Below are 24,358 nucleotides of genomic sequence, written 5' to 3'. Positions count from 1 at the left end.
AAAGAAAGAAAGAAAGAAAGAAAGAAAGAAAGAAAGAAAGAAAGAAAGAAAGAAAGAAAAGAAAGAACCCTAAAATATGAGGCTCAGAGCCCAGTAATTCAAGGTTTGAATTATACTGAATCCAATTGTACCAAAAGAAAAGAAAGGCACAAGTGTGTGTATTTGCTATCATTTGTGGGCGCAATTATATGATCAAAATTATGTTGTCTTAAGAAATATATTCACAGGGTCAGCGGAGTGGCTCACTGGGTAAAGGTACTTATCAGGTACTAATGACGTGAGTTCAATGCCCAGGATCAACATGGTGGAAGGAGAGGTCAGATTTCCACAAGTTATCCTTTGATCATCATACTTGTGCCATAGCATATATATAAATACACACACACAAATGTGTGCACATTAAAAAAAAAAACTTAAAGAATTACATTCATATCATTTTCTCACATAAGCCACATAACACATGTTGACATTCTAGTCAAGAATGAACTGTGTATGATAGGGGTTCTGTTAATATTTTATCACACGGTGACTCTGTCAGTATAATTACTCTCTATGTTTGCTCAGCAAGAAATCACCTAATGAAAACTTTGTGTCATGCATACGTGTGTGGTACCCATGTGTATGCAAATTTTCACATGTGTGTGGTCTGACCACAGCCAACAGAAAAAAGACACAGTCACCACTTGCATTTCAATAAAAACCAAAGGGGAGCCCTGACCTGCTTCTTTGATTTGGTGAGCGGTGCACCCTCTTGATCAAGAGTAAAGTTCTCCCTAGTCAAGATACTTCAATTGGAGTGGTGATCTCTTTCTTGGCAAGTCCAAATTATTTCTGACAACAGAGCTTTTTTTTTTTTTTTTTTTTTTTTTTTTTTTGGGGGGGGGGGTCTATCCACACAAACAACGTTAGTGAAATATTACTATATGATACAGATAAGAATATACAAAACCCAGGACAATGACAATAGCACATGCTAGAGGGATGTGGGAAAACAGGAACTCCCACTCATTGTTCTGGGAACTCACAATGGAAGGGCAAATGTGGAAGGCAGTTTGGCGGTGTCTTACAAATTAAAACATGGTCTTGCCATCAGGTTCCCATTTTACCCAATGTAGTTGAAAACCTATATCCACGAGAGAACACTTCCCAGAAAACTTTACAACAGCTTTCTCTACAGCTTGGAAAGAAGACAAGCTCAGTAGGTATATCTGAACAAGAAGGTGTTAGTGATGAAGAGATATGGTGAGCAGAGCAGTTCTGGAGCAGTAAAAACACTCTAAATGAGCCTGAAACTGCAGTTTGTGTCAAGATATTGTAAACGCAGCCCTTGTCCACAGTCACCTGTCCAAACGCCTGAACTACGCTACACCAGACCTGTGGCCTCCTGTCAACTGTAGAGTAATGAGGAAACATTAGTGTGGGCTCCTGAGGGTTAACAAGTGTGCCGGCCTTGGTGGATGTGCTAACAGTGGGGAGAACTGATACTAGCTGGGAGAAGAAACTTGAGCACTCTCCTGACTTGTGGTGTTGCTGGTAACTGAACCTGCTCTAACAAATGAAGTCATTTGTTTGAAAACTAAACAAACAAGTAAACAAAGAAGCTAAATTGATTTTATAGCTACAAAAAAATTATGTCTACATACTGAGGTAGGGTCAAAATCACTACACAGAAATTCCCATCATTAAAAATGTCATTAAAACGCTGAACGAACGTCTGTAATTTAAACAGTAAGCTATACAACTGTATTGATTAGGCCAGCTTTCTGCACCCTTTACTTATGTTTATCTTGATTGACACCCTGGGTCTGGAAATGACCACCTGGGTTACACTACCAAAGACCTACAAGCTGCTCAGCAGTCATCAACTGGCCTCTTTTTTTGTTTTTGTTTTTTCCTACAAATGAGTTATTTTCATCCTACAGTTTAGCTGTAAAGCATGTCAGCTTAAATTATTGTTTGCCTGAATCCAGTGAATTTTTAAATATTCTTCCCTTGCAATTGTTCCACCAATAAGTGAATTCGAGACAATGAGGATGTTCATGAGAAGACAAGAAGAGGTCAATTGTACACAGGAGAGTAATCCTTCTTAAGGAAGGATAATTGACTTCATCTTCAAAAATAAATAAATAACAGGAACAAAACAAAACAAGCCAATGCTAGCTCAAAGGTGCAGGGTTGGAGACCTGTGACATTCTGGCAGAAACAGCCTGATCACAAGGACACTGTAGAGGAAACAAGGCAGCTCAGCAAACACGAACTATCAGCGTTCCTGATCCTGTTCAACCCGCTGCAGCAGCTTTTCAAAACTCCACACAAAAATGAGCTAATCTCACTGAATTTGAGTTAGTGTCACCCCTAGGGGATAAAACGCTGACTTCTGGTTCTGAAATCATAAATGTATGAGCAATTGGAGTTCCCTTAGCCTCCGAAACGCTTACATAAGCGAAGGCTCCCAGGAGATAACTTAGTATACTCTTGCCTATGTTCTCCCCCCCCAACCCCATCCCCCACCCTGTCCTCTCAGCCCTTCCACTGTGGACTCCCGAGGCAAGAACGTCCGTGTATGCCCTCTCGGCATCCCTCTACTGCTCTGAATATCAAAACTTGGTGATTTTATCCAAACACCTCAGACTCCCAAGCAAGTCGCCTCCTTTCAACGTTTTTCAATTTTTGTCTCCTCTGTATCTATTTCAGATTTGTAGAGACTCAGGAATAAGAGAAATCTGAGTGGTCACCTGGTCTACCTTCTGACCCAGTGTGTCAGTGCACACACTGACTGGGATGGCCTAGACTGGACTGGAGAGCGCAGAATCAGAGAGGAGGCGGAAACGGTCCCAAATAGATACGATCACTGTGGGGCGTTCTGTGCTTCACAAATAACTCCCACCAAACTGTTTGTATCTGTAGTGGGGTGTGTGTGTGTGTGTGTGTGTGTGTGTGTGTGTGTGTGTGTGTGCACAAGAGCACACCCATGCATGCACGTGCATGTATGGTCAGCCTGCTCTGAGGCGTCCCCACCACTGTGATGTAGCCCATGGTCAGCAGAAGCACAGGCTGAAGGCTCTGGAGCCACAGGCCAGAGTCCTTCATTCCTCCCTGGAAGCTGTTTCTCAGGAATATCAGCCAGAGAGGTGGTCAGCTACTTAACACATCATCTCTTGAGGAAACAGAAGAAAACTGACTTTCATTACACATACCAGCTATCCCATCCGCACAATCATCCGTATTTGAGCCTTCTAAATAAACAGCTCAGATTCAATTTCTACAAGGCCTCTGCAATGGCCATTAAAGGCAGTGAGATTCAAAAATAAGTCATTCTAAAATTACCCTCTTTTTAAATCTAAGCAAACGGAACGCACACACTGAATCTACAAACCCTGCCAGTCAAACGCAAACACCATGTGAATCTCCAATACTAATCCTCTTTAGTTATACACATGTGTCCCATGAAAACTTAATCTCTCTTCCCCTAAGGGCAATCACCTTGGGGCACTTGGTACATAGAAGCCTCATTCTTTTCTGGAACTTAAGAAGTGTTTATAAGACAACAAAGCATAGTTAAATTTTGCCCCTTCTTCCAAGTTCAAATAGAGTCTTAACATTTATTCAATTTCACATTTCAGGGAAAAAATAAAAATTAAGATTAAATTGAAATACCTCCCATGAATTTTAATTTACAATCATTTATATTTAGTAAGGACACAATAGAGTTGGGCTACAATTTTACAGTCATAATTGGTTTTACTTCCAAACTGAGAGATCGTAATTACCCAGAAAACTCAAACATGATTTTTGTCTTATGTTATAATTTCAACCTACTACAGAATTAGCTAATACTGCATATCTTGTGAGAAGAACCCTAAGCATACAGTTACGGCAATGTGGCAATCTTTAATTATGAAAAAAATAAAAGTTACTTTTCTAACGTTGGCCCACATGCCAACTTTGACTTAAAATTTTTCTGAAAAATTTTGTTACCAGGTGGGCCTGGTAGCAATGCATGTAAACACTACTACCCAGGAGGCTGAGGCAGGAGAATGACAGGTTGAAGGCCCACCAGGGTTATGAGTACGCCCAGAGCCAGCCTGTGAAATGTACTGAGACCCTGTCTTAAAATGAAAAGTAAAAAAAAAAAAAAATAACGGAACTGGGGAAACAACTCAATGCTACAGTACTTGTCTTGCATACACAAGACAGTAGTTTATATGACCCAGTACAGAACCCTCACTGAGAAAGTGAAGGGGGACTGAGGAAGGGGGCGGAGGGATGATTCAAGGAGATGCAGGAATAATAAAAGCTAAGCCCATCTGTAAAAAAAAGAAGAAAAAAAAAAGCTACTTTAACAACTGACGTGCATTTCAATGCTAGGTGAAAAGCTGTTTTCCCATCTTTGTAGCTGTGAAAGAGCTACACAATCTCTTAATCGTGTGCTCTTTCTTTGGTAGGATCACAAGCTCCAGTCAAATCTTCCCACAGACAAATTTCCTGCTTTCAAGATGCTGAAAGGCCTGGTCAGTATAGTACACAAACCACCCCCACCCTCTACGCTCTACACCCCAATGCAGGGGGCTGCAAAACTGGAAAATCGTGCCTGTAGTAGATACCACAAAGCACTGCTCAAAAATTTCTAGCATGGGGAGGGAAAGAAAGGGCTGGAGAAATGGCTCAGCAGAGAAAGGAGATAAAAAGGCTGCTGGCCTCACAAGGTAAGCAAAACCCAAGTGCTGGGTGGGCTTGGGGGAGGTACAGACAGAGTAGACAGAACAGAGGAGACAGGCTAACTGACACTGCTGAGCTCTTAGTTCAGTGACACACCCTGCCTCAGTCCACATAGCATATCAAGACACACTGTATACATATGAAGCTGTCAAAGATTTCGTTTTAAAATTTCCAAAAAGTTAAACTATATTAAATTAAATGTATATTATTAATTAAATTAAATATATATTAAAGAATGTTCAAAGAAGATATTCTGGCTCTGCTTCAGATCTACACACGCACACACATCACCCAGACATACACATAAAAAACAAGAGATAGACAGACAGACAAAGAGAGATTTCGATACCCTAAGGATGCTACGGAGAAACCAAGATGTTCTATAGCATGAAGGCACAGAGAGGCAGGCCATCTGCATCTGAAACTATACAGGGACAGGAACAAATACAAAGAAAACTTAGTGACATGGATGAATGAAAATACCACAGCGAATCCCATTGTTTGAGGGACTTTTGTTTTGTTTTGAGGGTTTTATTTTGTTTTTCAGGTTTTGGTTTAGTTTGGTTTGGTTTGGTTTGGTTTGATTTGGTTTGGTTTGGTTTGGTTTGGTTTGGTTTGGTTTGGTTTGGTTTGGTTTGGTTTGGTTTGGTTTGGTTTGGTTTTGAAATTAAAGAGGAAAAACAGTGTCAGTCACTGTTTGCTTGGGACATCCCAGCAGCATTTCCAGAGTGGTTTCTAAGGTAAAAAGTTACATTAAAAACCTGTCTCAGGTCCTGTATTTAGAAACCCCACTTCCTACACACCCTGACTTCAGCCTCCTCATAGAGTATATGAGAAAAAATTAATACCTCACAAGGCAACTGTGAGGATTTGTGAGTTAATAAGTGCAAAATAAGGGTTAGGGAGATGGGTGTTTAGGTAAGAACACTCAATATGAAAGCCCAAGGACCTGAGTTTAGATTCTCAGCACTCACGGAGAGAGCCAACAGGGAGGCATGCACTGTGATACCACACTGGGAATCCTCGGATCTCACCAGCCAGCCAGTCTAGTTAATGCCTCGGTCCCATGCTTGATGAGGGAACTTGTCTCAGAAAATAAAGTGGAAATCAATAGGTGAAGACACTCAATGCAGCCTTTGGCTTCACGCGTTTTCATGAGAACACGCATATGACACATGCATATCTGCGAGTGAACACGCACAAACGCACACACACAAGCTCGGAATCATGCCGGGCGCAACAGTTAAGTGCTGAATAAGAGTTGGCTCTTATATTTTTGGAACACGAGTTTTGTGAATTTTTATTCACAAAACTCGCTGAGGGGTCCTGTAAACAGCAAGCCAGTTGACTTCTCTATGTTCTGTAATCTTGGCTGGCAGGGACACGGTTATTCCCCATACGCTTCCTTTTTCTGGGCAGTGCAACAAGTCCTACTAAGTTCACAGTGGGGTGGGCAGCCCCACGCCTGTGTCTACCTCGCCTCCCTCCACACCGCTCACCCAGCAACAGAGGTTGTGTTATTGGGAGTTAGCAGAAGCGACGTCATGACGAGTGCTGCTGCTTAGTCTGGTAGAGGGCTGACCTAGCATGTGCTAAGCCCTCAGTCCAAACTGCAGCAACCTGTAAACCAGCTGTGATGGCCCAAACCTATAATCCTAGCACTTGGGTAGTAAAAGAAAGATCAGAAGTTCAAGATCTTCCTCAGCTCACAGTGAGTGAGACTAGCCTGGGCTATGTGAGACTGTTTCTGAAGTAAAGAAATGTTTAAAAGAAAGCTCAGATCTACATTAAGCCCGTTTAAATTTCTATTTCCTCATCCACTGAGTCATCCTTGACACTTCCTTTAGAATATAATTCCAGATAATAAAAGGCCTTGGTACAGGTGGTATTTTTACATATTTTTGGTAGCACTTAAGAAGGTGGTGTAAAGGTCAAACTCAATGACAATGAAGGGCACCTTGCCCAAACTTGGTACAAAAACAGCTCACTTTGGCCCAACAAGGACAAGTATAAACAACCTAGAGCCAGTGACACACAACTCCCCAGGCAGAGCTGAGAAAACAAAAGAACCCTGTTCACTGTGCGAATCCTCTTCCTACTTCCGTGGCCTGGAATACTAAGTGATATTCCTGTGACAATTAGGACATGCTGGATTGCTAAACATGGAAGACGCCATCCTCTCCTGAAACTGAGCCTTTTCCAATAGCTTTGATTATTTCTAATACATTCACTTACTCCGTCTACAAAAGAAGCCTTTGAGTAATTATTTTTATCGTCCCCATTTGGCAGACAAATAAACTGAGGCACCAAACGTGGCAAATCTGTGATCATCTAACAAATAAAAAGAAAATGGATCTAAATCAAGAGTCCGGCTCCATAAGTCACATTATTCACCACTATCTATATGTGTGGCTGCAATTAAATATTTTAAAAATATTTTAAAATGTTATGTATTTTCATAAGCAGTTTTGTACATGCATGGGTGCGTGTGTGTGTGTGTGTGTGTGTGTGTGTGTGTGTGTGTGTGGGCGCGCGCGCACGCAGACCAGAGGCCAATCTTGGGGTGTTATTCCTCAGGCGCTGTCTCCCCTGCCTGTCTCTCTCCTCTGTGCAGCCTCACCACTGGAGCATTTAAAGGGCTTCCATCTATTGATGACCACGCAGTTTTCTGCACGTATCAACCAGAATTCTGACACTGAGAAACCAGCCCCACAATCCACCACACTTGAAAGCCATTTCTGTTGACTTTATATTTCTCCAAATGAACTCAGTTTTTACTTGTACATTAAACCTGAAAGAAATTTTATTACACTGTGATAAGAAGACAAGGGTTTCCTCTTAATCCAAATAAACGAAGGTACTAAAGATAAGTAAGATGTTAGCAAAAGAATGTTAATCATTTCCAGCTAAAAGTATTTGTGCTGGCTGCAACACTAAGGTCCGGCTGTCCTAAAGGTCTCCCCCTCCCTTCCCCTCTTCCCTGCCCACCCTTTCTTCCTATAAAAGATATGTAGGCTTACTGGACAACAACAGGACACGTCTAAGTATCATCAGACCAGTGAGAAATAAGCTTTAAAAGCTGTGACTCTGTTTATGAAAATACACCTTCAAATGGCATTAAGAGTTGGGGATGACACAAATGAAGAGTTATTTGCCAATAAATCAAAGGGCTCCACAGGATTTCTGTGTAATGAAAAACCACAGGGATAGATATGAAGTACTACTTCTAGGTCCAGTCAGTCAAGGGAATCTGGCTTGGTTGGGAGGTGTGCCTGTGCAAAGGGCCTTCTGTTTAGGCTGACCACAAGACCCACACCAGCCAAGAGCATAATAAGGCACCCAGGAGAGACCAGGGTCTATTAGGCTATACACTGACAACTATTCAAGGCAAGGGCAGGAGACCCAGCCTGCAAAGGGGCCAGGCAGACACCTGTGTTCAGGATCACAGCTATTTAACATACTACGTTCCTTTGAGAAAAAGCAATCAGAAAAGTGATGTATCTGAAAATTAAGCTATTTACAGTAATATGATCTTTGACTTTAAAATACAGCCCAGGCCCCTCCATTACATATAGTCCTCCTTACTCTTCGACACTTTTCCCACTGCACCCTCTCGTTACACCACATAAACTGCTCTGACATGACCTAGTTGTCTCATTGTTCCCTGGAGGATACAGTTTTCCCTGTTCTGTTCACTGATACATCCTCGCAATGTAAAACAGACACATAACGATGCTCAGTAAACTGCATGAATTCATTAGTTCTTCTGAAAATATTGTGGACGCTTATAACTGGAAAAGATAAAGCATGGGTGAAACATAACTGACATTAAATGTTTAAATAATTACATGTATTTTACTGATCATAAATTCTATGAGATGAGCAAGATACTTAGCAGTCTCAGATCTGCCATTTATACTCCTCTATACTTCTCCAAGACATAAGCAAATTGAAAGTGCAAGCAGCTGGGAATAAGAACATACTAAGTTTGGGAGAGCAAATAGCATTTATTTCTCTGTACTGTTATAGTGACTAAATAAGAAAAAAGTGGGACAAGCATGCTACAGTGCTAACAAGTGGAGGGAAAGGCTGGAGGATGCCACCCTGGAAACCAGACTGGGCTACAAGAAAATAAATAAGTGGGTGGTGGTGGCACCTAGCTTTAATCCCAGGACTTTGGAGGCAAACGTAGAGGGTGTCTCTGAGTTCAAGGCCAACCTGGTCTACTCAAGAATAGCCAGAGCTACACAGAAAAAGCCGGTCTTAAAAAACACTCAATTAATTAAAATATAATTAATTAATTAAAGTATAAAGCAGGGTGAAGTGTATTAAAGAACTTTTCAAATCTGATCGGGTCTCAGTGAATGACCATCCATCCTCATGTAATGTTATTAGAGTTCAGCTGTTCTAATGTGTTGTATGAGGAATGCATTGTGAAAAGAGCCAGTTCATACTGTTCAACTTTTCTCAGTTCCGCATTCAGTGATGACAGTGGCCATGTAACACTGGCCACGGTGGTGATATTTTGATAGTAGACTGGTAACCACTACTCTCTGCCCAGAGCTGGTAATGAGCCAACAACAAGCACACCACTGAATACTCGAGGACTGACGCCGAGGTGACTACGCAACAATGAATTCACAAGTAGTTTTTCAGGCTGAACCTGGAGCACTGCTTAAACAGAAACTAGAAGACACCACTTGTCAAGGGCAAGAGGGAAGAAAATGATGCATTGTTTTCCTCCAGGCTCAACTGCTCTTCCAGCAGGAATTCCAACTGCTCACATTTCCTTTTTTCAATACTGGCACCACAACAAAAGTTTGGCCTTGGTTCCTTTATTCAGCTGTGTCCTTCCACCTGGAAAGATTCTAAAACTTCAATTCATATGCAACTACATTAAGTCTCTTGGCCATGGTTCTAACCACTTAAAACTTGCAATGGCATCTTTTAAGTATAAAAAGTGTAGTTCCTTCTTTCAAAAATAACTACCTTCTCAAATAAAATCCAACCACAATGGGAGCTGTGGCATAAGGAAAACTGCAACTTGTGATGTGCCCATCATTATAGACAGTAAGGAAAACAATGAGATCTTTTATTCACAGGAACCCTCAAAAATGAATGAAATGATTATAATCAAAGATGCAGGCACCATCAGAGTTGTGAAATACAATGATAATGTGTGAGTAGGACCACAAACCTCTCATGGATCGCCTCCAGCAGTCAATGAAAAAGCCTCTGACAAGGAACTTGCATGTAGAGCAACCTCATCCAACCCACTTATTTTTTTTCTCCTTCATCTAACTCAAGCTCGCTGTGCAGAACAGCCTCTCACAAACCCAGAGAAGTTGGCCATCCACAAGCAGAAAGCACGGTGAAATGAAAGACTTTACCTCTATTTCAGAGTCAGTGCAATCCACACAAGACAATGCAAAACACCTCCTAGCAACGTGACACCTTTTCATGGTGCAGAAGCCATAAAAGATTATAACCACAACTACCATTCATAAACTAAAAACCACAAACCACAAAACAGGCTTGGAATAAAGCTCAGTGGTGCAGTACTTCACCAGGCCCTGGGCTGGATCCTCAGAACTGAAAACAAACAAAAGGCCTTACTACAGAAACAAACTCAAGGATAGGAACCCAAGAGGCACAAACAATTACAGAATTAAAAATGGCCTGAGTTAGAAATCCTGAGTTCGGGGGTATGGTGGCACAAGCCCAAAATTCCAGAACTCTGGGAGCTGAGGCAGGAGGACTGCCAGTCTGGGCTGCACAGGGAGCTCCGTGCCAGCCTGGTATATACAGCATAACCCTGTTTCAAAAAACTAAAAGGAAGGGAGGAAGAGCGGAAAGACCTACAAATCCATCCTGAGTTCTAGATCATTCTTTGCTTTACTAATATTTATGATTTTGAACAAGTTCACTTAAAGCAAATTATAATTTCTTTCACCTAAGAGAAGAAACAAATTCTTGTGCATTTCATGGCTGTCCTAGAAGACTAAATGACATTTAAGAAAATGTACCTAAAGTAGACGCCCGGTTTTTCCCATTCAATCAAGACCAACCATGAAGGAGGAGTAAACGGGGCTGGGCACATGCCCCAGAGCTCTTGCATCACTGCAACAAAGACTCCATCCAGTGATGTGCTTGTCTTTGACTACACAAAGCATCCTTCTAAATCAGACCTTTCTAGAGAGTGCAACCCAAATTTGCATCTCCATGGTCATCAAATGGAAGGTCATGTGTTTTCTTGGAATCTGAATCTCAGCGGGCACTTGTTTAGTGCCTTAGATGAGCATACCATCCACCTATAGAACATCAGTGCCATTCCAAAAGAAGGAAAAGCGGTAGACGAGAAGACCATCTTCACAGGGCATACAGTAGCAGTAGAGGATGTATCCTGGTGTCTTCTTCATGAGTCTGTTTGGGTCAGTTGCTGATGATCAGAAACTATGATTTGGGATACTTGTACGTTGGAGGTTGATGTGATGCTTGTATTTTGATGCTAATTCCTGGCCCTCAAGATCTGGTTACTGCCCTATTCTTGTTGTGTAAACCTGCCTAAGACATTATTCCTGATTAGTTGATTAAAGGCCTAAAACCTGGGCAGGGAAGAATGGGGTAGGCATGGCTAAAGGCTTTGGGTTCATGAGAATCAGGGGAACAGACAGTCTGGAAGAAAGGAGGAAGGAGGAAGACATGATGGGTTAACATGAAGAAGGAACCACATGGGCTGAAAGGAAGGACTCTGAGGATGGCGTGGATGGAGAAAACACCAAGATGAAAAATGTAAGCAAGTATTCATAAGATTATGGATGGAAGGTAGCCCAGACAGGAATGATTAAGGCAGATGGCATTGGATGGAAGCTAGGAGGTGGATAGGGAAGTTATTGAGATAGCATAGGTGGAAATATCTGACTGGCCCAAGGTAAATAAGGCAATTATAAAATCTAACAGGTGTCTGTGTCTTAGTGATTATGATAGCAGGCTAAATAATACCACCATAACAATAATAATAGGGCAAATAATAACCATTATTTAGCCTGATACCATTTTATTGCCAACAATACTCATTCAAACAATACTCCCAAGCCAACCCACTCAGTTGATGCTACTGAAGTGAACTGCCTATCCTTCAATCTGTATAGTGAGTTCATTCTTGCCACAGGATCAGCTGTTGTCACAAGACTGTTGCCTTATGGGATCTAAGAAATCTGAAACTCAAGTTGCATTCCTTTGGGACACATAAGGATGAAATATTCCAAGTTCAGTGGTCACCTCACAATGAAAGTATTTTAGCTTCCAGTGGTACTGATTGTAGGCTGAATATCTGGGATCGAAGCAAAACTGGAAAAGAACAGTCCCCAGAAGATTCAGAAGAAGGCTCATCAGAGCTGTTGTTTATTCATGGTCGTCATACTGCCAAGATACCTGATCTCTCCTGGAATCCCAATGAACCTCAGGTAATTTGTTCTATATCAGAAGACAATATCATTCATGTGTGGCAGATGGCAGAGAACATTTATAATGATGAAGACCCTGAAGGAAGTGTGGATCCAGAAGGACAAGGATCCTGGACATTTCTGTATTTGTGATTTTAGACTCCTTGTATTCCCCTGAATCCTTAAGATGGATTTAACATTGGTTCGAAACACGGCCTTTGTTCAGCTATCTGGCTACAGTAGGTGCCGCCCACAGTGCTAGTAAACTATGAGAGTTTCTGAATCTTAACGGGGGGACTTAATTCAACAAAGCCTTGTTGGTAGGCACCAGCTGGACAGCTGAACATAGTCTGCCTTTGTTGTGTGGGGGTTAGCTATTTATTTATGGTTTGGAGCCACCAAGTTGTAAAGATATATGTTTTTACTGGGCAGTTAAAACTTTTCCACCACTGGTGAACTGCATTGGTGAGAAAGAGTGAAGTGGTAGTTCATATGTTTTTAAAATTGAATTAAGCCTTGACAAGATTTGCTTCCTTTTTTTTTTTTTTTTTTTTAAGGGGTTAGACTTTGACGACTATAGTTTGATGCCATCTCCATTTTGGTTGACCTGTTTTATCATCAGGCCTGTTACTCACCATAACTATGTGTTTATAAAGTAATAAATTGCTTTTCTATTGAGAGAGAAAAAAGAAAGAAAAGAGCCTGAGAATCCAGGCATCTTCAGATAAAACAAACCTTATTAAATTGTCTTTTGGTGGGTAAAATGATCATAAACAGCACAAAAGACTTATTTAGCAGAATGGTTTTCCTTTTTTTTTTTAGTGAACATCTTCATCTGATTTGTGTATCATTTTCTGCTCATTTCCCCTTCCATTTACCTTAACACAAAGAAAGCCCACTGCTGACCTGTGGATCATAATATATTCCAATTCCTTATTACACTCTCCCAACAAGAAAGGGTTTCTGATATCCTGGCCCAAACTTGCATGTAGCTAATAAGCTCATCAGAACCACAGTGCAGATGAAGCCCTAGACCCCAGAGCCATGCCTGAGTTTAAGTGCATCTTTGCTAGTGATGATTTAGAACACACGGGAGAACTGCTTTCCCTTACAGGAATCACAGAAGTAGATTTTTAATGCATTCTGAAATTCTTGCTTTGAGAATGTGCAATAAGTATTTACACCTCATCCCCCCTCCCCCCCCAAAAAAAAAGCTCTTAGTGGTAAAAGGTAGGTCACAAAAATCAAACGTGACACAGAACGAAGGTCAAAGAGGAAAAACAACATTCAAGATGTTATCCATTGCTGTGATAGAGCAGTAAGAGGCTCGAAAACTGCTGCCTTGTTTAGATAGATAACACACCATTTTCCTAGAACCAACTTTCCCAAGACGTTTCTAAAAGAGAAGACATCTTCAAGCTATCGGCACACCCCACAGGCTCCGTCCCTTTCAGCACTCCTCTAACCTTCAGCATACTATGCATAATCAGGAATGTGTTTCTGGAAACTCTAGAGTCCACCTGTAGTAAAAGCTACTGGCTTAGGAATGGACACTTGACAAGTTCTACCAATCAACCCTGTCTTCCGAGCATGTGTCAGTGAGGAGCCATGCATTTTCCAAATTCTATCACGTACGTGAAAATTCAGAGAAGTGGAGGAAGATACTCTGAGAAGAGAAAAATGAGAAGCCTCACAATTTCCTATTCTAAGTTCCAACCTTTCAGGAGACCCTACTCTACGCTCACCAGCTAGCCCTTCCGTGTTCCCTATTAATAAAGCCTCTTTCCACTTGGATTAGTACTTGGAACCAAAACTAATTCTTTATATGGTTTAGATAAAGTATTATCCTATAGTATCCTACATCGTCCTATATTTTCTTAATAATTCTATCTATTCAAGAATAATCTTATGAATAGCTGATATGAGAGAGGAAATACCGCCACCTCTGTGTAGTTAGGATCTAACCAAATAAATTCTCCATTAAATGGGAGAAATAAATGCCCTTTAAAAATGGGCATTCAGGGAAATGTACATTTCTTTCAATAACTAGAAACAGAAACAGTTAAATTCAAGTAGTCCATTCACACATCCTCTTCCTGGAGTTCAGAGAAAGTGCAGGGTCGCAGCAGCTAAATTGATAAGCAATTGTATCCCATAAAATTTCATTCAGTGTCCCTGACACAGTTACAGTCAAAAAGTTGTGGTCTTGCAGTCATGTGAAGGTTTGCTCAAGATGAAGGATCTTTTTTCAATGATGAGCAGCTAATAAGGCCATTTGCCAAGAGACCTGATTTTAGCCAAGGGTGGTGGTGCATGCCTTCAATCCCAGCACTTGGGAGGCAGAAGCTGTTCTGAGCACCTCAAGTAAAGTGGCAAAGCTAGCCACTGTCATGGGTAATAGAAACAGGCCACTGAGAAGGCAGGCATTGTTTCTGCCCTGGTTCACAGTATGAGTTTCTCAGGAAAGAAAAAAACAAAACAAAACAAGTTTTAAAAAGGAATGAGGAACACTGTAGTGACAAGGAAAACAGAGGAAATTATTAGGAAGGGTTATGTTTCCCAGAATCTAGAGTGTCACAACAGGAACACCCTTAGAAAATGCCCTGAAGAGGAAGTCTGAAGTATATATAGCAGTTAGCTAGAAAAATAATAGGCAATAAAGAATATTCCAGATGGAGAGAAACACATGGTTCAAGGCCAAAAGTTGGAAAGGGAGGAGGGTAGTTAAGGAACTGAAAGAAATTCCGAGTTGTCATATGAGAGGTGGAAGCAGTAAGAAAAGGGAGGGCTGGCTGGCAAGAGTCTGCAAGGAGCCTCACTAAGGTGTGAGTCTAGAATGTGCCCTGAGGAACGGGTGCTGATAGTGGCAAAGGTGAGCTCTGTGCAGGAGACTCAAGAGGCTTTGCCTCTGCCGACATCATGACATCACCATTGGGTAGATTCTCGTTTGTTTGTTAGAGATGGGGTTCTCCCAATGTTGCTCCGGCCAGCCCACGAACTGTGACCCCCTTTCCTCAATCTCCCCAGCAGCTGACACTACAGCTCTGTACCCCACTAACGTTCACTCTTCTGAAACCATCAAAAAAGGAAGCCAGTCCCACCAGTAGGAGGAAAGAAACACTGAAGATAAGCAAAGTTCTGTGGAGGACCAGCAGGGTGAAAAGGCAGGCACTGGGGCGGGGGTGGGGCACCATGTGGCACTTCCAAGTCAGCCACAGTCAAACAGGGCCAAGAATTCTCTCACCAGCCAACACGCAAAACCATGAGATATGATGAGCCATTATTTCAAAGCCGCTGGGTTTTACAGGTTTGATCAGTCATCACAGGAAAAGCTGAATAGTGTTAGTCAAGAACCCCAACCTTCACCCTAAAACCAACATGGAATATCATAATCCATCAGCCATCTAAATATTATAAATGTTAAAATATTATGGGTAACAGAAGGAAGAAAAGAATTACCTATAAAATACAAAGGAAAAAAATGGCAGAATGAGGATTTCCAATGTTTCTGAAGCTGTAGGCAACCCGTGGCTTAATCACAAATCTATTCTCACTTAACTCCAAATATTATATGCAAAGGGAGTCCACCAGAACATACAGGTGAGTCATGATGGGGAAACCCAGCAAAGGACTTTGTACCTTGATTGTCCTTTAAACGGTAAAGAAAATAAGAGAAAACTGAGGTGAGTAAGCCAAAAGATAAAAGGCCTTACTCCACCAAGGTGCTACTCCACCAATAAGAGCAGAGAAACAAAGAACATTTTCCTTGCCAAGATAAAGAACATCCAACAGAGTTTGACTCAAGCTGGGTTGTTTTTCTGTAAGCCTCCGCCTAATTTTCTCTACACAGTAGCTTTCTTCCTGACATTGGGGAGGTCTATGCAGCTTGCCCAGGGTCTCTTCCACTGGTCTCTATCAGAGACCCTCACTGGGAAGGTGAAAGAGCAAAAGAAGAAGGGTCCTGTAAGCTGGAACCTCAAGGCTAACAAGTTAGTATCCTTCTGAGGCTGCAAAGTAGCCTCCCAAGGACAGCAGCATCACAACCAACTGACTCTTGGCCAGGAGCCCTTGCCCTTCTGCTTCTGATGTCTCAAGGTTAGGGTCTTTGTGTGTTTTAAGTGACAACAGTCTGGGTTCAGCTCAGGAAATCCTCTCCCTCCCCAGACCACTACCAGGAAGTTGTTTATAAGTAAGCTTGTTCCTGGAGGTGACCTAACAGGTTAAGTAGGAACCTGCCTTTGGGGTTGGTGGCCCTCCCCTGGGCAATCTGTGGCTGCCGGTTCAACCACAGAGCCACAGGCAGCCTGTGTAGTGTGAGACCACCAGGAACATGTGTTTCCTGCATGGCCTGAGCTGGATGTACACAATCACAACTCATCCTGCCTCACCTGCTGAATGGAAGTTTTTAAGACTATTTTTAGAAAGTGGGGAGGGGGGTGCTGGGGATGCAACCTAGGGCCTCCTGGATGCTAAGCAGGCATGCCAGCACTGAGCAACCATCTCCCCCATAGCTCCTGATTTATTTTTCCTTCCACTGTAATTAACTCTAACAAACGGAACTGTGAAGTGCTGTATGATAAAAAGAATGAGAATATAAAAAAATTATATCAAAATTAGTAATTTTATGTGGTGGAGACAAGGCTCAGCAGTTAAAAGTACTAGCTACTCTTCCAGTGGACCTGGATTTGATTCCTAGCATCCACACAGCAGCAAATAACTGTCTAGAACCCGAGTCTCAAAGGATCAGTACCTTCTTCTGGCCTCCAGAGGGACCAGCTACCAGCTACATGTGTGATACACAGACATACACACAGGCAAAATTACATATACATAAAATTAAGATGTAAGAGGGCTGGTATTTTTACCTAATGAACATTGTTCTGTTAGATGATCCCATGAGCCCCTAAGAACTATAAATAGGAGAAGTCAGGCATTCAAAGTACTGGAAATCAAACGTAACTATTCTTTTTTTTTTTTCCCCATTTTGGTGAAGAAAGAGAAGAGTTTTCAGAATCAAGAGAATGTGGACAAAATAATATTCTATAAAGAAATGTTTGACCAAGGCCAGGTGTGGTGGTACACATCCTTAATCACAGCAGTGGGAAGTCAGACAGGCAGGTGGATTTCTATGAGTTTGAACCTAGCCTCATCTACAGTGAGTTCCAGGACAGCTGGAGTTACATAGAGAGACCCTGTCTCAAAAATAATAACAACAATAACAATAAATGTTTGACCTGATCTCTTGATCTTAAGAAATTCATTCCATGTTACACATAAAAACGTCTGTCCATCCTATGAAATTCGGACACACACAGAATAGAAAATTTAACGTACGAAGAATTTTCTGGGCTACAGATGCGGTTCTGTTTTAGCTTGCTGAGGAAGTATGAATGAAGGCTTGGTTGGATCCCTAGCACCCATAATCCCAGCATTTGAAAGGCAGAGATCAGGTCAGCATCACCCTTGGATACACAATAAGCCTGAGGCCAACCCAGGCTAAAAGATCCTCTCCAAAACAGTCTTTTTGCTTCAAGTATCTAAGCTACAAATAAAAGCAGAGTTCCCAAGATTACAAAAGAACTGAATCGATGGATAGGAACAATTTATTTCACTATAACTAAATCAAATCCTAAGCTAAAACAAACTTTTTTTGAGAACAGGCCTTTTAAAATGAGTTTTGCTTGGTTGGGTTCTTTCTTTTTGCTGCTGCTATTTGGGGTTGGGCTGAGGGTGGGGCATTAAAACAGAACCCATGGTCTTACACAAGCCGAGCAAGCACTCTAAACTTGTCCATCCTAATCCCTATATTGTTCATTGGCCTTTAAAACAAATGGGTTCTGGTCTCACTTCCCTGGTCAAGATGACTGAAGTGTTACACACAGACTAGAAAAGGACAAAATGACCATGTAAGATCTCAAGATGACACTGTCAAAAATAGCAGCCTCCCCACTGACTCCTGATACTGTTTCTCTGCATTGAGACAGTGCCATTTAAAGCTCCAAATAAAATAAATGAAAAATTACACCATTCAGGCATTTCTTTGACTATAGGACTCTTCTAAGTATCACAGCTGGGGCACCCCAATTATCTAAACCAATGGCTGTACGTGTTCTTTGGTGTAACAATGACATGAGACTTATTTATAGTTTTCCTGAGACTCATTAAACATTTCCTGACATGAGACATCAGTGAAGTCACTCCGTTCTGATAGGCCAGGCCAGCACAAGGGGAAAAGGTCCTCAGAGACAAAAGGAAAGGCTTAGCAGAGGGCAGCGAATGCAGCCCTCTGTACTTTGTAGTGAGGATGCAACCACTGTAGGTAAACAGCAGGAACAGCTGTATCCTGCCCTGCATAGCTCATCCATTCGGGAGGGTCATTAATGTAAACACCAGCACCGCCACTTCTTTTTGTGGCCTCTTCAAAATAATTTTATTATGACTATGGAGCTAAAATGAAAAATATGTCTGCTCTTACTTTAAACTAACTTACCTCGTGCATTGAAAGAGCTAAGGAGATCACCACTGAGACATGCTCTTTGGACTTCTGTGTCTCCTAGAGTGATACACAAGAATCTCTTGATGATCTTCTCTTTTTTTTTTTTTTTTAATCGAATTTGTGGCTCCTGAAAGTTTCCACATTTCTGTGACTATAGACAGGAAACCACGATTTTTTTTTTCATGTTTATAATGTGAAGTAGACGTGAAGTCAATAATCCCTAGTGCTACTTCTGGGAAAAGTACAAAGAACTAAAAGTATATGTCTCAAGTTATTTCTGAACACAGACTGGAGAGTGTAAAATATCCCAAAGAAACATTAAAAGGCCTTAAATACAGTCTGTGATCTCTAAGTTTAGAGGATGTATTGCATTGATGAATATTATATTACGGACACATCAAAACCATAAGTTAGAACTGGGCAATGGTGGTGCATTCCTTTAATTCCAGCACTCAGGTGGCAGAGGCAGGCAGATCTCTGTGAGTTAGAGGCCAGCCTGATCTACAAAGTGAGTTCCAGACAGGCAGAGAAACCCTGTCTGGAAAAAACAAACAAACAAAAAAACAAACACAACATAAGTTAGAAGAGATATGAGCCAAAATAAAATACCAATTTCTACTCCATCTGCCCTGAATGTGTATGTCCACAACAGCAGACACTGGGAGAAAGGAAAGATAATATATTCAAGCAACAGGGTATCCAGACTAATGAGGGCTGAAAGCCAAGTTGACATTGCATATATTCTTTCCATGTTAGTACATTGTGGCTCTTTGAGAAATTGTTTTTTCTATCATACCAAGTTTTGGTATCATTCATTATACTCTCTGGAGATTGAGGAAGAATAAAAAAAAGTCTTTAGTGACCAAAATATGAACTCAGGATGTTGAAATATCTATGTGGCAGAGGCTATGAGTTGCCTAATTGTCCAATGTCCTACCCACTCTGTCCCTTGGTATCAGAACTTTGACAACTTTGTTAGCTATGTGCTGCAAGCAAGGGAAAGGACCAAGGCCCCTCCCACTCTCAGGAGATCACTCTTTTTTCCTTAATAAATCTATCTTTACCTTGCTTTAGAAGGAAAAGAATGACCAAGGAACCCAGGAAATGCCTCCTCAGCCTCTATTTCTTAGTCCAAACAAAGCAGAGCTCCTGGGAAAACAATTTCAGGAATTATTTTCTAAGAGAGCGTGATTTACACCATGCTTCCATAAAAGTTGGGAGGCTGTCTTCATGGGTTCAAGCTGCTACTACAAAATTCAGGAGCGCCGATGAATTACAGACACAGGTGTGCCCCTGGAGGCTGGAAATCTAGCATGGCCCAGCTCTGGCGAGAGACCTCTCCAGGGCTGCCAACTACTAACCACCTCAATGCACCTCTATGAGGCAGAAAGAGCAGACGCTGGTCAAATCTGTGTACATACAGGCACTAAAAGCTGCATTCCTATGACTTAATTAAATTCTAAAGGCTCTACCCCTTTCTGCTAACCACACTAAGGATTAGGAGCTCAACATGCAAACTTGGGGGAAAGCCTAAGTTTATTCTGTAGCTGAAAGCCCTTTCACTTTATACTGAGATGCATGCTCTACCTGTAAAGCTGGCATACCATTAACCGAACTCCTAAGTGAACTGTATGCAAACTCATAATCAAAACTGTATGCAAAGCGATTATCAGAACTACCAACCCAGAGGCAACACACAATATATGAACCAGGATTTGGCTGTTTCATAACAGTGTCTCACTGGAAGACTTCTGGGGAGGTGTAGACTGGTGTCCCTAGAACTCACAGGTCAGCCTGCCCAGCACACTTGGTTAGGTTCAAAGCAATGCTAGATTCTGTCTCAGAATGGTGGTGGATGGCTTCTGTGGAACAATACCCGAGGATGACCTCTCACCTTCACATATGTGCGAGCGCACACACACAAAGGAGGGAGAAAAAAAACTTACTAAATAGTTGGGCATCATATGCTGTGGCCAGATGACTGGCCTACAACATCAGAAGAGAGTCGCCTGTGCTTCGGAGAACTGTCATTCTTAATAAGCCTTAGTTTGAACATTATCTTCTGCTCTTGCCTCTTCTGTGAGGCCAGAAGCACTCAGCAGGACTCCAACCCTAACATACAGTAGTCATGTTTTTCTTATTACTACTATTAAACACACATTAAGAGGTTGGAAAAATGGCTCAGCAATAAAGAGCACTTGTTGCTCTTACAAAAGACTGGGGTTAGCTGGGCACGGTGGCACATGCCTGTGATCCCAGCACTTGGGGAGGCAGTGGCTGGTGGATCTCTGTGAGTTTGAGGGTAGCGTAGCCTACAAAGCAAGTCTAAGACGACACAGAGAAATCCTGTCTCAAAAACAACAACAAAGAATTGGGTTTGGTTCCCAGCACCCACACAGTAGTTCACAACAATCTATAACTCCAGTTCCAGAGGATACAATGCCCTCTTCTGAGCTCCTTGGACACCAGGCACACATGTGGTATATGCAAGCAAAATATTCATATACATAAAATAAATTCTTAAGGTCAGAAGAAGGTGTCAGATCCCATGGGACTGGAATTACAGATGGTTGTAAGGTACCTTGTGAGTGCTGGGTCTCAAACCCGAGACTTTCACAAGAGTAACAAGTGCTCTTAATCTTTGAACAAATTCTCCAGCCCTTAAAAAAAAATGTTTTAATATAAAAATCAAGGTTTCATATGCACTACTCTGTTCTTTCAAAGTTAAACATATAAAGCAGAATGCTAGCAAAAGTCTCACCTTCCTCATCCGCAGACTAGGGATGGATAAACAGTACATCTATCCAAAAAAATTGCTCAGAATCAATATATGTGAAACAGCTGTAATAGGAGTGGCACATAATAACTACTAGATGATGTTTAATTAATATAACTAACATTGATCTAGGGTGGATGTATCTCACTGTTACAGAAGAACAGCTTAGTGTGCATGATGCTCTGGATTTTGTCCAAAGCATTACAAAATAACTTTTTTTCTGCTCTTACTTGAAGTATAAATTAGCACATTTGTTTCCATTCTTCATGTCAAATTGTTTCTGGTGTTGCCTGTTTCTTTTGGTGCAGCCAATATAGAAATGGTCTTCTGAAACATTCTTTTATAAATCTGAACTCCCAAATACATTCACAACTTGTAAAAGAAAAAACTAACCATTTCAGAAACTGTGTCCCTGCTCTACAAGATGCACTGTTGAATGCACATGTCTATTCACATACTCGGGCACTCTAGCTTATAGTTCAGTCATGATTCATCCCAACATGAGAACAAAGCTTTTCCTGAGTAATGTTGAGATTTAAAGACTTCACGGGCAAGTGTGTTCAGCTGCTTTAACTCTGTATACCTTGATAATAGTACAAGACTTAGGAATATTCTGTTAATTCTATAGAATTCAGAATGCTGACATTATTTGTTAAGTGGATTTTTACTTTTTACACTGTAAGTGTTGGGTATTGCGTACCTTAAGGAATCAAAGGTTTATTTTTATTTTCTCAAACAGAGAAGTCTCAGGAACAAACAGTCTGCTTGTGTCCATGTGAAAGTAGCTGACCATGAAAGTGCCTGGTCATGCGCACAACACAGGTAAGGGCCTAGAAGTTAGGAATCCATTGATCTACTTTTAATGTGCTTAAGGAAATGTAATAAAAAGTGACCTGGAATTGCTTTCCCATTTGAAAAATGTACCAGTTAAACGAGTAGGATCACAGAGATGGAAAGTGCTATAAATGCTAATGTCTTTCCAATGCCATGAGAGGACCCCTTGTATTATACATTCTCTGTGCAAGAAACTCTAGCTCTAGAAAACCCTCAACTCACTGAGGAAACATTTCATAAAAGGTGTCATGTCCAAATTAACAACTCCTTGCATCATTACAAACTATGGGAAGGTGGTAGAGAGGGGGAAAAATCCACAACAGGAAATAAAGGGATAATAAAGAACATAGAAAGTATAAGCCAGGAGTGATGGCTCATGCTTATAGTCCCAACACTTGGGAAGCTGAGTCAGGAATTTCAAGATCAGCTTGGAAAAAGGAATACCAATTTCATAGTGTTAACATATTTAACGGTGATAAGTATTTATTATACATTCATTTATTACACTGAGGGCATTCAACATATAATATTGTGGGGAAGGGGAGCATTGAAGACAGAACATCATTCAAGGCTTTGCCATGTTCCCATACATACAAAAAGCAGGAAAAAAAATTGTAAACACAGTAAAGTAAGGGCATAAGTGCTCAACTATGAGGTAAAAAACAGACTTGCTGGAACAGCCTTTCTTAAAGTGCAGATTCTCTGGCCACTGTCTCCTGTGCAGGCTGACTGTGAAGTCCTGGGAAGAGTGAGCATAGGAACCCACCACAACCACTCCGGAGATTCTGCAGTCACTGATCTGTGAATCATAAAATCATTCTGGGAGAATGTCTTGAGTGCCTAGCATCTGGGAAACCCTGTTCAAGGAGCCAAGGATGAGAAGAAGTACAGCTACAATTGAGTAGCTTATAAGCAGCAGTAGTGGCAGTTTTTTAAAAGTCTTTAACACTAAAGTTGCAATTCTCAAATACTCTACTTTTACTCCAGAATCAAAATATCCCTGCGTTCTAATTTGTTTTTCACTAAGAACATATGAGCAGCTCTCTGGGCTGGACCCTAAGGCCAGCCTCCAATGACACTGATAGGGGCTGGAAGTAACTGATACCAGAGTTATGAGTGCCCCCTGGGGTGGCTCTCAGCATGAGGCCCTGGCCTTTCCAGCTTGCCTGCTAGCCCTGGAAGAATGGGAAATTGAAAGCCAAAACCAGTCTTCAGAAAGGCCAAGACAGAGGAAGAACAAAGAGTGCTATTGCCAACATTTGTGGGTACAGGTGAAGGAGGCACAGTTCCCCACTGCCACCCATAGAAGCCTGAGGAATTTCCTTAGTTTCAAAAACCTCAGCTCAGGTCAAACCAGGATTCATGGCTTCTTCCGGGCTAGCCAGTTCATGAAGCAGATTTAGAGATTAGACATGTTTGAATATAGGGTTAAGTAGAATTAAAATCAAGAGGTGCTAAGAAGACAGTAAGACAAACAGGTTTGGATATGGGCTCAAGGAAGACGCACAGAGCATTGCTTTTATAACCATAGTATGTGTGATTTAGGTGGGATTTGAGGTTATTATCTTATCATTTGTGGCATCTGGGGGGAACGGGGTAGGTAGGATGTTTTTGCTGTAACCAAGGTTCAGCTTTGGGATCCTTGGTGGGCTGTCTACTACGGTGTCAAATTAGCACAAGCTAGTGTCATTAAGGAAGAGGGACCCTCAAATGAGAAAATGTCCCCACTAGATTGACCTGTGGGCAAGCCTGTGGTGCAGGCTTCATTGATGATTGATGTGAGAAGGCCCAGCTCACTGCAGCTCCTCCACAGTCTTGGCATCAGTTTCTGCCTTGAGGTCCTGCCCTGACTTCCCTCAGGGATGGATGATGGTGTGAAACTGTAACCTGAAAGAAACCCTTTTCTCCCCAAGTTACTTCTGGGCATGGTGTCTCGTCACAGCAATAGAAACCGTAACTAAGGCACTCAGGCAATGTCTAGGGAAAGGAATCGGGTCCTGAATAAAGTCACACACATTCAGCCCGGATCACTGATGTGTGTGTGTGTGTGTGTGTGTGTGTGTGTGTGTGTGTGTGTGTGTGTGTGTG

General features: G+C 41.6%; 1 protein-coding gene and 1 pseudogene across 21 annotated transcripts in view; one reads left to right on the top strand and one right to left on the bottom strand.

Annotated features, from left to right (window-relative positions):
- LOC129692192 (histone-binding protein RBBP4-like) overlaps positions 1–12,317 on the top strand; it is a 17,430-nt pseudogene extending 5,113 nt beyond the window's left edge.
- Positions 1–24,358, bottom strand: part of Magi1 (membrane associated guanylate kinase, WW and PDZ domain containing 1) — a 605,088-nt gene that overhangs the window by 487,685 nt on the left and 93,045 nt on the right. The window lies entirely within an intron of this gene.

The sequence above is a fragment of the Psammomys obesus genome, unplaced genomic scaffold (genome assembly GCF_907164565.1).
Source record: "Psammomys obesus unplaced genomic scaffold, mPsaObe1.curated_primary_1811, whole genome shotgun sequence".
In the NCBI taxonomy this organism is placed as follows: Eukaryota; Metazoa; Chordata; class Mammalia; order Rodentia; family Muridae; genus Psammomys; species Psammomys obesus.
Note: the sequence above shows the minus strand (reverse complement) of the source record. Positions and strands in the feature narration are given on the sequence as shown.